The following is a 14,755-nucleotide window of genomic DNA, read 5'->3' as shown; positions in this document are numbered from 1 at the left end:
GGAGTATCCTTTGATGTCTTGTTTCTTCTATGACATAACGTATGATCTTTCTATGCTTTACATGTACGTATGGGGTTCCTATGTCATGGTAGTTGCGCAAGCGCCGTGCCACCTGTTATCTGCGCTCTCTGGCAACTGTTGAAACGAACCATTTCTAACAGGTCGCGGGAAAATATTGCGAATGGTGGTTTGAAAAGCGTTACTTTCAAAGTAAATATCCTTTAACGTAAGTTGAACTATGAGCGAGAATGTACCATGAATTTCTTAAATCACAGAGCTTTTGACTCTCATTTAAAAATCAACTCTTTGATGACGAGCCATTTAGAAGAATTTCGAAACCTGAAGATCAGACATTTATGTCGTTATTAAAAATTTTACTGGCACATTTGTGTGATATATCTTAAAGTGTAACACCATGCCACCCTATTTCATATTTGTACCAATTCAATAATAACTAAAACTTGCACTACAACAAAATATTACAGCCAACACTGCGGCTGTTACAACAAAAGGGAAGAAAAAACAACTATAACATGCCCCTACATTTGAAAATGCTGGACATAAACTGCTCTCCAGTTACCTATGCCTCTTGAATAGATCAGTTAAATTTCTAGTTATCTATGGATGTCTGTGTGCCTCCTTGTGAAGCCCACATATGCAATGTAGGGCACAGAAGTCTGCAAAGGAATAGTGTAATGGTCTGGGAGTTAACACTTTTATTATTTTAATGTTTGTTTATTATGTTGTGTTGAATCTAAGGGATAAGCTTAAATCAGAATTTTCAACCTGACACAATTAATTCACAATATTCATGAAGGGTTTTACTGCCAGAAGTTAAGCATTTAATACAAAAAAAAAAAAAAAATGTATGCTTCAGTAGAACAAACAATTATATTGTTTAGTTAAATTATCAGTGGATAGCAACAATATAAAGGAGCACAGCCATCCAACACAACACAATTAAAGGCCAAAGTATTTTATTTACTTGTAAAACACAATTTCAAAATAATTTTTTCTTGAAAAACAAACAAACTAACCAACCATGGCATGAAAAACTATATTTGTCCGTTCCAAGGCAGTCGTAATCTTCAGCTACCTAAAACACACTTACATGACTATTCTTGACGCACATAAAGACTGATGCTTCAACTGAGTACTTTTCGTGTCAGAACTGCAATGCTAATACTTACAACTGAGGTAAGGGTTAGTACACGTTACCTTGAGCAATTCCACATGTGAATCTGTTCATTAAAATTAGTCACCAGTCTAAATAGGAAAATTATTTGATTTAGGCTTTAATCAGTTGGTTATCAGTATGTTCATTCATGACAGTTTTCTACTTTAGTGAAGACCGCAATGGTGAAACAAGCAGCAGCTTCAATTTTTATATCAGTATCAGAGGTCTTTCCTCATTTCAAAACTTGTATTTATAGTAATACTGTAGTATAGTATTTTGATATAGTAATTGTATTGCTACAATTACTATATCAGCTCACGATAACTACACAAATCATTCATGTAATAGTAACAGAAAGTAACATTTTTTTCCAAGAAAATAGAACAGCTGTCTTAGCTTTCATAGTTCAAACTTAACTGCTTGTGAACTAGCAAAGACAAACTTTAGTTAAGATGTGACATAAAAATGCCACAAGTCAAAACATTACAGCGACAGTAACAAATTTGTCAATATATTATATTTATAACACAAAAATCCACCCATGAACCTTGGCGATGTGGGGTTGCTTGCATGCTTCTACGATACAGAGAGCCGTACCATAGGTGCAATCACGATGGAGAGGTATTAACATCTTCAACTTTTGTAGTCGTGCCTTCCTCAGTTGTGTGTAATACTATGATATGTTGATAATTTTTACTTGTTGACCAAAACATACCATCAAAACAAGTGTTCGGTTCCTAGTGCTGAGAAGTGTGGAAAACAAAAACCCAAATGGCAATTATTAGAAGAAGAAGAACAGCATCAAAAATTGAACAAAAACACATGTAGAAAATCATCCCTGGAATCTGTAAGTAGAATTTAAAATATTACTATGCCATAGAAAAGCCAACCACCAGAAACTTATATAGGGTGGAGAAAAATTGTGTCACAAAATTTTAACCATGGATAGCTAATGCCAGTAGGAACCTAAATTACTAATGTTCTGTAGGTTGGCAACACACAATTTTTAAACTACAGAAACTTCGCGCCACATGCTCTGATTGGCCACAGGATTGCCCTGTTGCCGGATTCTCTGGACAACGCGTGACCGCGAATGCTTCGCCTGCCGGGGATCACAATGTATCCACGGTGGCCTGCAAACTCGGTGGTAGCGTGCCAGCCTTCCACTATGGGGACCTGGGGGCGAATCCACCACGGTCTCAAAACATCCATTGTAGTTTCATGGTAAGATGTACCAGGAACAAATCCATCAACAGCTTTTAGTTTGCATACAGAAAGTCTTTTACAAATGGTGTCAGCCCCAAAAAGGGCCTTTTTTGTAGCTAGGACATTGTTTGCGTAAAACAGGTGCTCGAACTGTTGACCCTCTGATGCGACAAGCTTGGTAACTTCAAATGGTGTTTTGCCAAACTCTTTCGAAGATTCTTGCCATTGTCCTGATGTGATTGGCAGCATGTTGAATGCGCTCCATTAATTACTCTTCATTTCTTGGTGGTTCCTGTTCGGGTGGGTGAACTAGAACATTGAAGAATCCTCACTGGAAAAAGACCGGTGGTGTGAGGTCTGGTGATTGCGGAAGCCATGTCATAGGGGGGCCATGAGCACCTCTGCCTATTACCTGGCCATCAAAGAGTTCATTTAAATATCTGCGCACAGCACAAGTATGTGCAGGTGCTCCATCATGCTGCAACTACATGCATAGCCATATTTCTAGGGGAACATCTTCCAGCTGGCTGGGTAGAGTTTCTTGCAAACAGTGAAGGTAATTTGCCCTGGTAAGTCAAGGAGGTAGGTGGACCGGCCCAATCAGATGGTCACCCACAATGCCTGCCCAAATGTTGAGCGAAAATCGTTGCTGGTGTACATGGACGTACATGACATGAGGATTTTCCCTTGCCCAGTAATGAATGTTTGAAGTGTTGTAAAGGCCATCCCGATGGAAGGTGCACTCATCAGTAAACAACACAATAGTGAGGAAGTCAGGATCTCGTGCAACACATCACAGACACGGCAAAACCCTAGCCTGTGTTCATAGTCCGCTACAGGATTTAGGTCTTGGACAGCATGAAAACTAAATGGATGCTGGCCATCATCCCTCAAAACCTACCAGACTAACCGATAAGTGACCCCCATGTGATATCCAACCACTTGAGTACTTGTCGTAGGTGCTTCCTCGAAGCACTCTAGAATAGTCTCTCCAAATGCAGCATCCCGTCGTGTTCGAGGTCTTCCAGCATCACCATGATATCCCACTAACGAACCAGTTTCACCAAGTTGCCGGTGAACTGCTGTAAATGTTTGAGGGTGTGCGTGGTGTCTTGCTGGGTACTGTTCCTCATACAACCGTCAAGCTTCATGCACATTACAGTTGGCTAGTCCATAAACATAGTCGTTGTTCTTCAACCGAATACTCTACCACCATGCTTACTATATGACTAAATCACAGGTGACGAGTGTGGCTCTGAAGCGAAGCTTATGAGTGAATGCCTCTAACGTGAAGTAGAGACAAACAGCAAGACCTAGTCGACATGTGTGCATATCACGTTGGGGCAGTGATGGGGTGAGGGACATTTGCATGTGTGAACTGAAAACCATAGCTCTGCCTGTCAACCGATAAACGGCAACAGGGCAATGCCACAGCCCATAGGAGCACGTGGTGCCAAGTTTCCGTAGTTTAAAAGTGGTGCATTGTTGACCTACACAACATTAGTAATTTTGGTTCTCTCTGGCATCAGCTACACATTCCAGGCAACTGAAGGTGCCTTGTAGAGAATAAAGGCGAAACACGTATGGCACCAAAATTTTGTTTCATTGAGTTGTAATTAGACAGTCAGCTAGTAAAAATTGTCAATATACTGTAACAATGGAGAGGTACCTGTGGAGAGACCAGATAAACTTGTGGTCTCCAAAGACGGGCAACAGCTTTTTCAGTAGTTGCAAGGACAACAGCATGGATTCTCCCCCCAGGGGGCTCGCCACTCTTTGACCAGTTCATGCTTCGCTACCATGGGGCCCCAGCCTTTGCAGCATCTTTTCCCCTCTGGGCTGCATGTCCATCCCTTTGCTGTTCTTTTTCCCCTCCCTTGGGGAATATGTCTGGGGTGTTATTGGGAATGTTCTGCATTGTCTGTCGCTGACATAAAAACAGTCTCTCAACTGTTTTTTGCTTGCTTTTTCCTTTCTTTGCTTTCCTTCTTCTCTCGTCCCTCCACTTCGGCGTTTGAGGTTCCTCTTTTTCTTCTTTCTCCCTCTGCGCTCTTGAACGCCGGCCCATGCGTCTGACGTGTAACAGGTGACTTGGTAACTTGTAATTCCCAGCCCGTGGTCGACAAGTATGATTCACACGTACCCCCTGGTACAGGCCAGGCTCAGGGAGGGGTGATTGCATGAGCTGCAACCTTCCCAAATTGCCAATTGGTCCCTCTGTCAGGTGTTCGGGAGTTGTGACCTGAGGTGTGAATAACCGCCTAAGGCAGGTGTGCCCCCTTCTGAAGGGGGCCCCAAATGAAAGGAGTGCCCCATCGGAGACGCTGGCAGTCGTGGGGTATTATCTCTCAATGAGCCAATCGTCTTCACAATCAACATTTACGAAATGTAGACATAATGAGGCTAACAATTCGAAGACCCTTCCTGCTGCACAACAGTTCCTCATGGTCTCACTTACTGAAGACAGTCAGTTCTTCACCACAGTAAATCCATTTATTATTCAGAAAGGTGTTGATGCAATTGCCGGCCCTGTGAAATCCTGTTCTCCTTTACGGAATGGCACTTTTCTTTTGGAGACTACTTCTAATTCTCAAGCACAACAACTGCTTGCCGTCTCGCTTCTCCACGGTTACCCTGTTCGTGTCGAGGCCCGTAGAACTTTGAATTCTTCCTGTAGTGTTATTTACACTAGGCTGCTCGTCAGTCTCACTGAGGCCAAAATCCAATCTCACCTCTCTGATAAGAGTGTCATTGCCATCCATCGGGTGATGTAAAAGGTAGATTCCTCCTTAGTGCTCACCTGCACTCTTTTTCTCACCTTTGATAGAATGGTGCTGGTGTCCAAGATCAAAACAGGCTATGAAATTGTCACAGTCCAGCCGTACCATTCCGAACCCGATGTGCTGTTACCAGTGTCATCACTTCAGCCACACTAGAACGTTTTGTCGACACCCAGCCAAATGTGTAACCTGTGGTAGGGATGTGCATAAGAGCGATTGTCCGCCTCCTTCTCCCCACTGTATCAACTGCAGTGGTGGCCTTGTCTCAGGATTTTCCCATCTATCTTGATGAGCAGGCCGTCCAAGAGATCCGGGTAATAGAAAAAGTGCCTTACCCAGTTGCTCACAAGTTATTGGCTAGTCACAAACCCTGCATTCTCCCGTCTGGCACCTATAGTTCTGTTCTTGTTACCCCTCGGTCCATGAAGGACATGGCTACACAGACATGCAACCTCAAATTCAGCTCTGAGGTTGTGAAATTGCCCATTGTGAAGGTAGCATCGCCATCCCCCCATCCAGCTGTGCAACAACCCATCACACTCTCGCCTCAAGGGGTGAAGCCATCAGCTAACACAATGGTACGCCAGAAGGGACAGAAGTAGTACTCTCGTGAACACTTCCTACGTCCCTCCAGCCAAACACCCGAGTCTTCCTCTAACCGGAAAAGCTCAAAGAAGTCCACCACAGGCAAACAGTCTTCTCTTTCGCTGACTCGAAGATCTTCTTCGACGGTGTTGCCACGTAGTATCTTAGCCCGGCCGGCCTCCATGTCACCGGTGCACACCACCAACCATTTTTCAGCATTGGACTCCACAGACTGACAGCACAAGCAAGCTGATGCTTCTGTGGACCCCATGGAGCAGGATCCTCCTGCTTCTGTGTCCTGTAGCGACTCTTCACAGGCTGTCACTCGGCAGCCGCAGAGGTGCCACCCCTACATCTCTTCATCATGACTCTCCTCCAGCTGAACATTTATGGCTGCTTTTAGCATCGAAGTATCCCCTTGTACTCTGCCTTCAGGAAACAAAATTGCACCCTTGCGACCGTTTTGAGCTTTCACATTTTTCCCGGTTCGTCTTGACATCCCTCTAAAGTCTGTATTCCACGTCATGGGAGCATCATGCTGCTCGTACAGGATGACATTCATAGTCAGCCCCTCTTCCTGACCATCCACCTTCAAGCTGTTGCAGTTCACCTTTTTCTTCCCCACCTGACTTTTTCCCTCTGTCATTCAATATCGCCATGGCAGACTTCCTTCAGCTTATTGGGCAGCTGCCTCCCCCCTTTCCTGCTACTCAGTGACTTTAATATGCATCATCCCCTTTGGGGTTCTGTCAGAGAGGCACCCTCTTGGCTGATCTTCTTAATGAACTCAATCTCCTCTGCCTTAACTCTGGAGCACCCACTTACTTTTCTGACTCCTCGCACACCTATTCCCATTTGGACCTATCCTGCACTGCCCAGCGTGCCCATTGTCTTGAGTGGTCCTACTCAAACGACCATTTCCCTTGTGCTATCCATTTGCTGACTCCTATCCCATCTGCGTGCACACTCAAATGGAAACTTATTAAGGCTGACTGGCGGCTTTACTCCTCCCTGGCGACCTTTGAAAAACAAGATTTCCCCAGTTGTGATGACTATGAGAAAGATAGGTGCCACCTATACGAAAAGTCAAGAAACCCGTGGGGAAAAGAGAAGCAGCTGTGTGAATATTGAGAGCTCATTCTGCAAGCCCATGCTAAGCAAAGAATAGAAAGCTGAAAGGTGGAAGGAGTAGATGACACAATTGCTGAAAGATTCAAAGAAAACTTGAGTCTAATTTTGAAAACGTACCCAACTCATACAATGATAGTTGGTGGTGACTTCACGTACCCAACTCATACAATGATAGTTGGTGGTGACTTCACGTACCCAACTCATACAATGATAGTTGGTGGTGACTTCAATTTACCTTCAATATGTTGGCGAAAATACATGTTTCAATCTGGAGGTATGCATATAACATCTCATCCAAAATTGTGCTAAACACATTCTGTGAAAATTATTTTGAGCAATTAGTTCATGAGCCCACTCAAATAGTAATAGGTTGTGAAAGCATACTTGTCCTCTTAGCAACATATAATCCTGAGCTAATAATGAGCATCAAAACAGATATAAGGATTAGTGAACAGTGTTGTTGCAGTTAGATTGAGCATTGTAACTCTCAAATTCTCCAAAAATAAATGAAAAATATACCTATTCAAGAAATCGGATAAAAGATCGTTTTACACCTTCCTGAGAGACAATCTCCACTCCTTCCAAATTAAGAATGTAAGTGTAGACCCAGATGTAGCTTGAATGCAAAGAAATAGTGTCACCAGGAAGAGAGAGAGAGAGAGAGAGTCGCAATGCTGTTGCAGAAATAATGAAAAACATGCCAAATTTAAATGAACGCAAGACCCCAAGATTGGCAGAGTTTCACAGGAGCTCAAAATTTTGCGTGGACTTTATTGCGAGATGCTTATACTACACTCCTGGAAATTGAAATAAGAACACCGTGAATTCATTGTCCCAGGAAGGGGAAACTTTATTGACACATTCCGGGGGTCAGATACATCACATGATCACACTGACAGAACCACAGGCACATAGACACAGGCAACAGAGCATGCACAATGTCAGCACTAGTACAGTGTATATCCACCTTTCGCAGCAATGCAGGCTGCTATTCTCCCATGGAGACGATCGTAGAGATGCTGGATGTAGTCCTGTGGAACGGCTTGCCATGCCATTTCCACCTGGCCCCTCAGTTGGACCAGCGTTCGGGCTGGACGTGCAGACTGCGTGAGACGACGCTTCATCTAGTCCCAAACATGCTCAATGGGGGACAGATCCGGAGATCTTGCTGGCCAGGGTAGTTGACTTACACTTTCTAGAGCACGTTGGGTGGCACGGGATACATGCGGACGTGCATTGTCCTGTTGGAACAGCAAGTTCCCTTGCCGGTCTAGGAATGGTAGAACGATGGGTTTGATGACGGTTTGGATGTACCGTGCACTATTCAGTGTCCCCTCGACGATCACCAGTGGTGTACGGCCAGTGTAGGAGATCGCTCCCCACACCATGATGCCGGGTGTTGGCCCTGTGTGCCTCGGTCGTATGCAGTCCTGATTGTGGCGCTCCCCTGCACGGCGCCAAACATGCATACGACCATCATTGGCACCAAGGCAGAAGCGACTCTCATCGCTGAAGACGACACGTCTCCATTCGTCCCTCCATTCACGCCTGTCGCGACACCACTGGAGGCGGGCTGCACGATGTTGGGGCGTGAGCGGAAGACGGCCTAACGGTGTGCGGGACCATAGCCCAGCTTCATGGAGACGGTTGCGAATGGTCCTCGCCGATACCCCAGGAGCAACAGTGTCCCTAATTTGCTGGAAGTGGCGGTGCGGTCCCCTACGGCACTGCGTAGGATCCTACGGTCTTGGCGTGCATCCGTGCGTCGCTGCGGTCCGGTCCCAGGTCGACGGGCACGTGCACCTTCCGCCGACCACTGGCGACAACATCGATGTACTGTGGAGACCTCACGCCCCACGTGTTGAGCAATTCGGCGGTACGTCCACCCGGCCTCCCGCATGCCCACTATACGCTCTCGCTCAAAGTCCGTCAACTGCACATACGGTTCACGTCCAGGCTGTCGCGGCATGCTACCAGTGTTAAAGACTGCTATGGAGCTCCGTATGCCACGGCAAACTGGCTGACACTGACGGCGGCGGTGCACAAATGCTGCGCAGCTAGCGCCATTCGACGGCCAAAACCGCGGTTCCTGGTGTGTCCGCTGTGCCGTGCGTGTGATCATTGCTTGTACAGCCCTCTCGCAGTGTCCGGAGCAAGTATGGTGGGTCTGACACACCGGTGTCAATGTGTTCTTTTTTCCATTTCCAGGAGTGTATTTTCCACAATGAAACTGTCTCAAAACCTGGCAGAAAATCCAAAGAGATTCTGGTCATATGTTAAACGTGCTAGTGGCAAGACACAGTCAGTGTCTTCTCTGCGTGATATCAATGGAAATACTATTGTCGACAGTGCTGCTAAAGCAGAGTTACTAAACACAGCCTTCCGAAATTCCTTCACCAAAGAAGAGCAAGTAAATATTCCATAATTCGAATCAAGAACAGCTGCTAACATGAGTAACTTAGAAGTGGACATCCTCAGAGTAGTGAAGCATCTTAAATCAATTAATAAAAGCAAGTCTTCTGGTCCATACCGTATACCAGTTAGATGCCTTTCAGAGTATGCTGATGTAGTAGCTCCACACTTAACAATCATACACATAGCTCCACATTTAACAATCATACACAACCGCACGCTTGACGGAAGATCAGTACCCAAGGATTGGAAGTTTTAGAGGTTACACCAATATTCAAGAAAGGCAATAGTAGTAATTCACTAACTTAAAGGCCCGTGTCATTAACATCGATACGCTGCAGGATTTCGGAACATATATTGTGTTCGAACATTATGAATTACCTCGAAGAGAACAGTCTATTGACACACAGTCAACACGGACTTAGAGAACATCGTTCTTATGAAACACAACTAGCTCCTTACAGACACAAGGTGTTGGGTGCTATTGACAAGAGATTTCAAATTGATTCCGTATTTTTAGATTTCTAAAATGCTTTTGACACTGTTCATCATAAGCAGATTGAAATAAAATTGCGTACTTATAGAATATTGTCTCAGTTACGCGATTGGATTTGTTATTTCCTGTCAGAGAGGTCACAGTTCGTACTAATTGACAGAAAGTCATTGAATAAAACAGAAGTGATTTCTGGCATTCCCCAAGGTAGTGTTAAAGGCTCTCAGGTCTTCCTTATGTATATAAACAACTTAGGAGACAATCTGAGCAGCCATCTTGGGTTGTTTGCAGATGATAGTACTGTCATCTATTGTTTAGTAAAGTCAGTAGAAGATAAAAACAAATTGCAAAATGATTTAAAAAAGATATCTGTGTGGTGCGAAAATTGACCCTAAACAATGAAAAGTGTGAGGTTATTCACATGAGTGCTAAAGGGACTCCGTTAAACTTCAGTTACGCAATAAATCAATCAAATCTGAAGGCCATACATTAAACCATATACCTAGGAATTACAATAATGAACAACTTAACTTGGAAAGAACAGTTTTTATGTTGTGGGGAAGGTGAAACAAAGACTGATTTATTGGCAGAACACTTTAAAGATGCAAGAGATATACTAAGAAGACTTGCCTACACTATGCTTGTCTGTCCTCTTTTGAAGTACTGCTGTAGAGTGTGGGATCCTTTCCAGATAGTATTAACAGAGTACATCAAGAAAGTTCAAAGGAGAGCAGCACGTTTTGTTACTGAGAAACAGGGCAGAGAGAGTGTCACGGACATGATAGAGGATTTTGGGTGGACATAATTAAAACAAAGGCATTTTTTGTTGCTGCGGGATCTTCTCACGAATTTCAATCACCAATTTTCTCCTTAGCATGTGAAAATATTTTGTTAATGCCAGCCTACATATCGAGAAATGATCATCATAATAAAATGAGGGAAATCAGAGACTGCACGGAAAGATATAAGTGTTTCTTTTTTCTGCACATTGTTCGAGAGTGGAATAATAGAGAATTATTTTGAAGATGGTTCGATGAACCCACAGCCAGGCACTTAAGTGTGATTTGCAGAGTACCCATATAGATGCAGATGTGAATGGAAGGACTATACAAGGGAAATGAACATTATAGAAATAGAAGAGAAAGTAAATGAAGATGAGAAGGCAAAAATATTGTGAGAAGAATTTGGCAGAGATCAAAAGACCTAAGTTCAAACAAAGATCACAGAGTTAATGAAATTCCCTTGGATTTATTGAGATACTTGGGAGAGCCTGCCATGACAATAATATTCCACCTGATATGTAAGATGTACACCATCTGATGAAAAATATCCAGACACCCCTGTGTAATGTTGGATTGATCTGCCAGAATAAAATGAGGCAGGCAGTATTGTGTTGTCACTAGAGAATTGTAACAACAGGATGGGTTGGTCAGGAAAGCTCAGTGACTTTGAACATGGACTGATTATTGGATATCACCTGAGTAATAAATCCATCAGGAACATTTCAACTCTTGTGCCCAAGTCGACTGTGGGTGGTGCGATTGTGAAGTTGAAATGTGAAGGAATTACCACAGCTAAACCAAGACCAGTCAGACTTCATGTACTGATGCACAGTGGTGTCAAGCATCACAAGAAATCAGTGTAAGGACTCACTCATGAATTCCGAAGTCCTAACAGCAATCAATCTAGCACAATTACTGTGCTTAGGGAGTTTAAAAAAAGGGGCATTGGTTGAGCAGGTTCTCAGAAACACACTTTTCTGTAGTCGGTAATAAGCAATGAGTGAGGTGATGTAAAGAGTGATGCCACTGGACAGTGGATCGCTGGAAGCGAGTGGGTTGGAAAGCTGAATCACCATACACCCTATGGCAATCTGGTGGAAGGTTTGGGTTTGGCAAATACCTGAAGAACATTACCTGCCATCACATGTAGTGCCAACAGTGAAGTCATAAAGCAGCATCTGTGAGGCAATGGTTTGTGGACAGTAACATTTCTCAAGTGGACTGACCTGTCCAGTATCCCAACCTGAACCCAATGGAACACTTTTGGGAAAAGTCAGAACCTTGGATCTGCTCCAGTCCTCAGTGCCCAACATCACAACCTTCTCTGATTTCAGCTCCAGAGGAAGAATGGTCTGCCACTCCTCCACAGACATTCAGATAACTCGTTGAAAGGTTTCCAGCTGCTTTAAAGAGGTTCTCAATGCCCTCATTATAAAGGCAGAGGGTGCACAAATTCCATATCAATGTCCACCAATAGGTATCAGCGTACTTTTAATCGTGTGATATATATGAGGCAGGCAAAATGCTCTCATGTTTCAAGAAGACTGTAATAATTCCAATTCTAAAGAAGGCAAGTGCTGATAGGCACAAATATTAAAGAAACATTAGCCATGGTTACCAAAATTCTGGCATAAATTATTTACAGAAGAATAGAAAGACTGGTAGAGTCTAACTTCAAGGAAGATAGGTTTGGGTTCTGGAGAAATGTAGGTAGGAACATATGATACTGAGCCTACAACATATCTTGCTGAAGAAAAGCATATATACATATGTATCATTTTTAGATTTAGAGAATGCTTTTGACAGTGTTGAATAGCCTACACTCTGAAATTATGGAGTTGGAGAAGATAAAATACAGGGAGTGTAAAGTTATCTACAACTTGCATGTAAGTCAGACTGCAATTTATAAGAGTCAAGGGATATGAAAGGGAAGCAACAGCTGAGAAGAGACTGAGATAGTATTGTACTCTATCCTTGACATTATTCGATCTACACATTAGCTAAGCTGTTAAGGAAACCAAGGAGGAATTAGGAAAGGGATTAAATTATTATTCAGGGAGGAGAGAGAAAAACTTTCAAAATTGCTGATGACATTGTAGTTCTGTAGGAGATGACAAAGGACTTGGGAGAGCAGTTGAACATATTGGACAGAATCTTGAAAAAGTGTATAAAATAAATATCAACAAAGTTAAAACAAAGATAATGGAATGTATTCGAATTAAACGAGGAAACAGGACACTAAAAGTGGGTGATGGCTTTTGATATTTGACCAGGAAAATAACTGATGATGTCCTCAAACACAATTTTTTGTTAAAGAGAATAGCCTGTCATTAAATATGAAGAAAGGAATGGATTATGTAAAAAATACGGATCAGAGTAAGTACACACATACATGTTTAATATTAACAAGCGTGTGTCCTGTATTCTTCAGAAGTGAGGATGCAAAAAAGAAAGCAAACTTATTTTCCTCTTCAAAAGTAAAGGGAAAAGTGAATGGCCCTACCATATTACAGGAATTATTTTAAATATCAAAATTTTTACAGACTAGCTGTCATGATAGATGGTACAAGTGGCCAGACACTCATATTTGTGTTTAATCCATGTTGACTACACATGCTGTAAATTTGTTTAACTTTATTTTCATTAAACAGAGCATGGTGATTCATTAAATTTGGAAATGGGTTGAAAAGACAACAGATTTTCACCCACAGAAGCCACACTCCAAATAAAGAATGGCACAAAAAACCAAAAAATATGTCAACATCAAGGATGAAGATTCATTATCCTGTAATCATGTCATAAATGACACAGTCATGCATTTCTTAGCTTAATTTTGAACTGAATGAGGTGATGCAGTGTCTGAAATATTGAACTTGCCTTTGAGATGAGTTAGATTGAAATATCCACCCCAGTATTCAGATTTAGGTTTGTTTCTTTCCTCATAATTTCTTGAGGTGGGTTCTGGGATGATTCCTTTGAAAGGGATGTTTTGTTAATTTCCCCATTTCTATTATATGCAGTCTATTATATACAGTCTTTGATGACCTCATTGCCTACATAATGTTAAACCCTGATCTTCCTTCCTTTGTGTACATGTGCCACATCTCACATATCTGTATTAGGAGCTTTATGTTGTGTGTTCTGTTCTCATATTTGAAATTTTACTACTACTACTACCACCACCACCACCACCACCACCACCACCACTACTACTACTACTACTACTACTACTACTCTGCTTTCAAATTTCTAGATGTCCTCTCCATTTTATCCAAAAGAAGACAATCACTCTTACCTTTCTTTTTATTTATTTTTTCCTCGGTCACTGTGTAACTATTTGGTAGTACTCATTGTTGGCATGGACCATACTGGTTGAGATGGAAAGCTGGAATAGCAGAGTAGGACACTACTAGCCATGAAGCTGTGATATTGCTGTAGACCCAAACTGCCGATTGTACAAATCTGCCCAGCTTGTTCTGTGGTAAGATGTTAGGCACTGTCCATCATGAGGACATTCGGATATCAACTGGAGCCTTTCGGACCAGCTCAGTTAGAGATTGGTGAACCACCACTCTGCATTTGGTGACTTATCTTGTTGGCGCAACAGGCACTGAAAGTCTCAGCATCACCTTAGTTATTGGCATTTAGTGTAGTCACCCAACCCAACTTTGAATGGCTGTTTAGGAATTGGCCCCACGTGACCAAGGCATTCAGAATATGTGCCATTGACTATCTCAATGACCTGGATCTATCACACCTCCGAATACACAGCCAGGGATGGAACTTGTACTCAGGATTACATTTTTTACAACTTTATTTTCTTCCATTTTAAGAATGTACCACAGTTTTATCATTGTATATGCAGGTGGACCCCAGCAAGAGGATGTCCTCAGTTGTTCCACTGTTTCCCTAATATGGTTTTCAAAGTGCATCTTGTGGAACAATTTACAAATTATGATGCGGAGTTATATGGCATTATGATGACACAGCAGAGGCTTCACAGGCATTGTTGTTCGTTTCCTATCTGCTCACCCAGTGCAGACCAGTTGATTCAGCTCATCCATGACTCCTTACAGCAACTCCTGTGCTGTGGCAAGGAGGTTATCTTTTGCTGGGTACCTGGCCACATCAGGATACAGGGAAACAACACGGCTGACAAAGCAGCCATAGAAGCATTCGGGATGGTGGT

At 42.8% G+C, this 14,755-nt stretch overlaps 1 protein-coding gene across 1 annotated transcript in view; it reads left to right on the top strand.

Annotated features, from left to right (window-relative positions):
- The window catches only part of LOC124722102 (zinc finger protein 257-like), a 94,611-nt gene that overhangs the window by 32,305 nt on the left and 47,551 nt on the right, over nucleotides 1–14,755 (top strand). The gene's annotated exons all lie outside the window — the stretch shown is intronic.

The sequence above is a fragment of the Schistocerca piceifrons genome, chromosome X (genome assembly GCF_021461385.2).
Source record: "Schistocerca piceifrons isolate TAMUIC-IGC-003096 chromosome X, iqSchPice1.1, whole genome shotgun sequence".
Taxonomy (NCBI): domain Eukaryota; kingdom Metazoa; phylum Arthropoda; class Insecta; order Orthoptera; family Acrididae; genus Schistocerca; species Schistocerca piceifrons.
The sequence above is the reverse complement of the archived record's forward strand: the minus strand, read 5'-3'. Positions and strand labels throughout refer to the sequence as shown.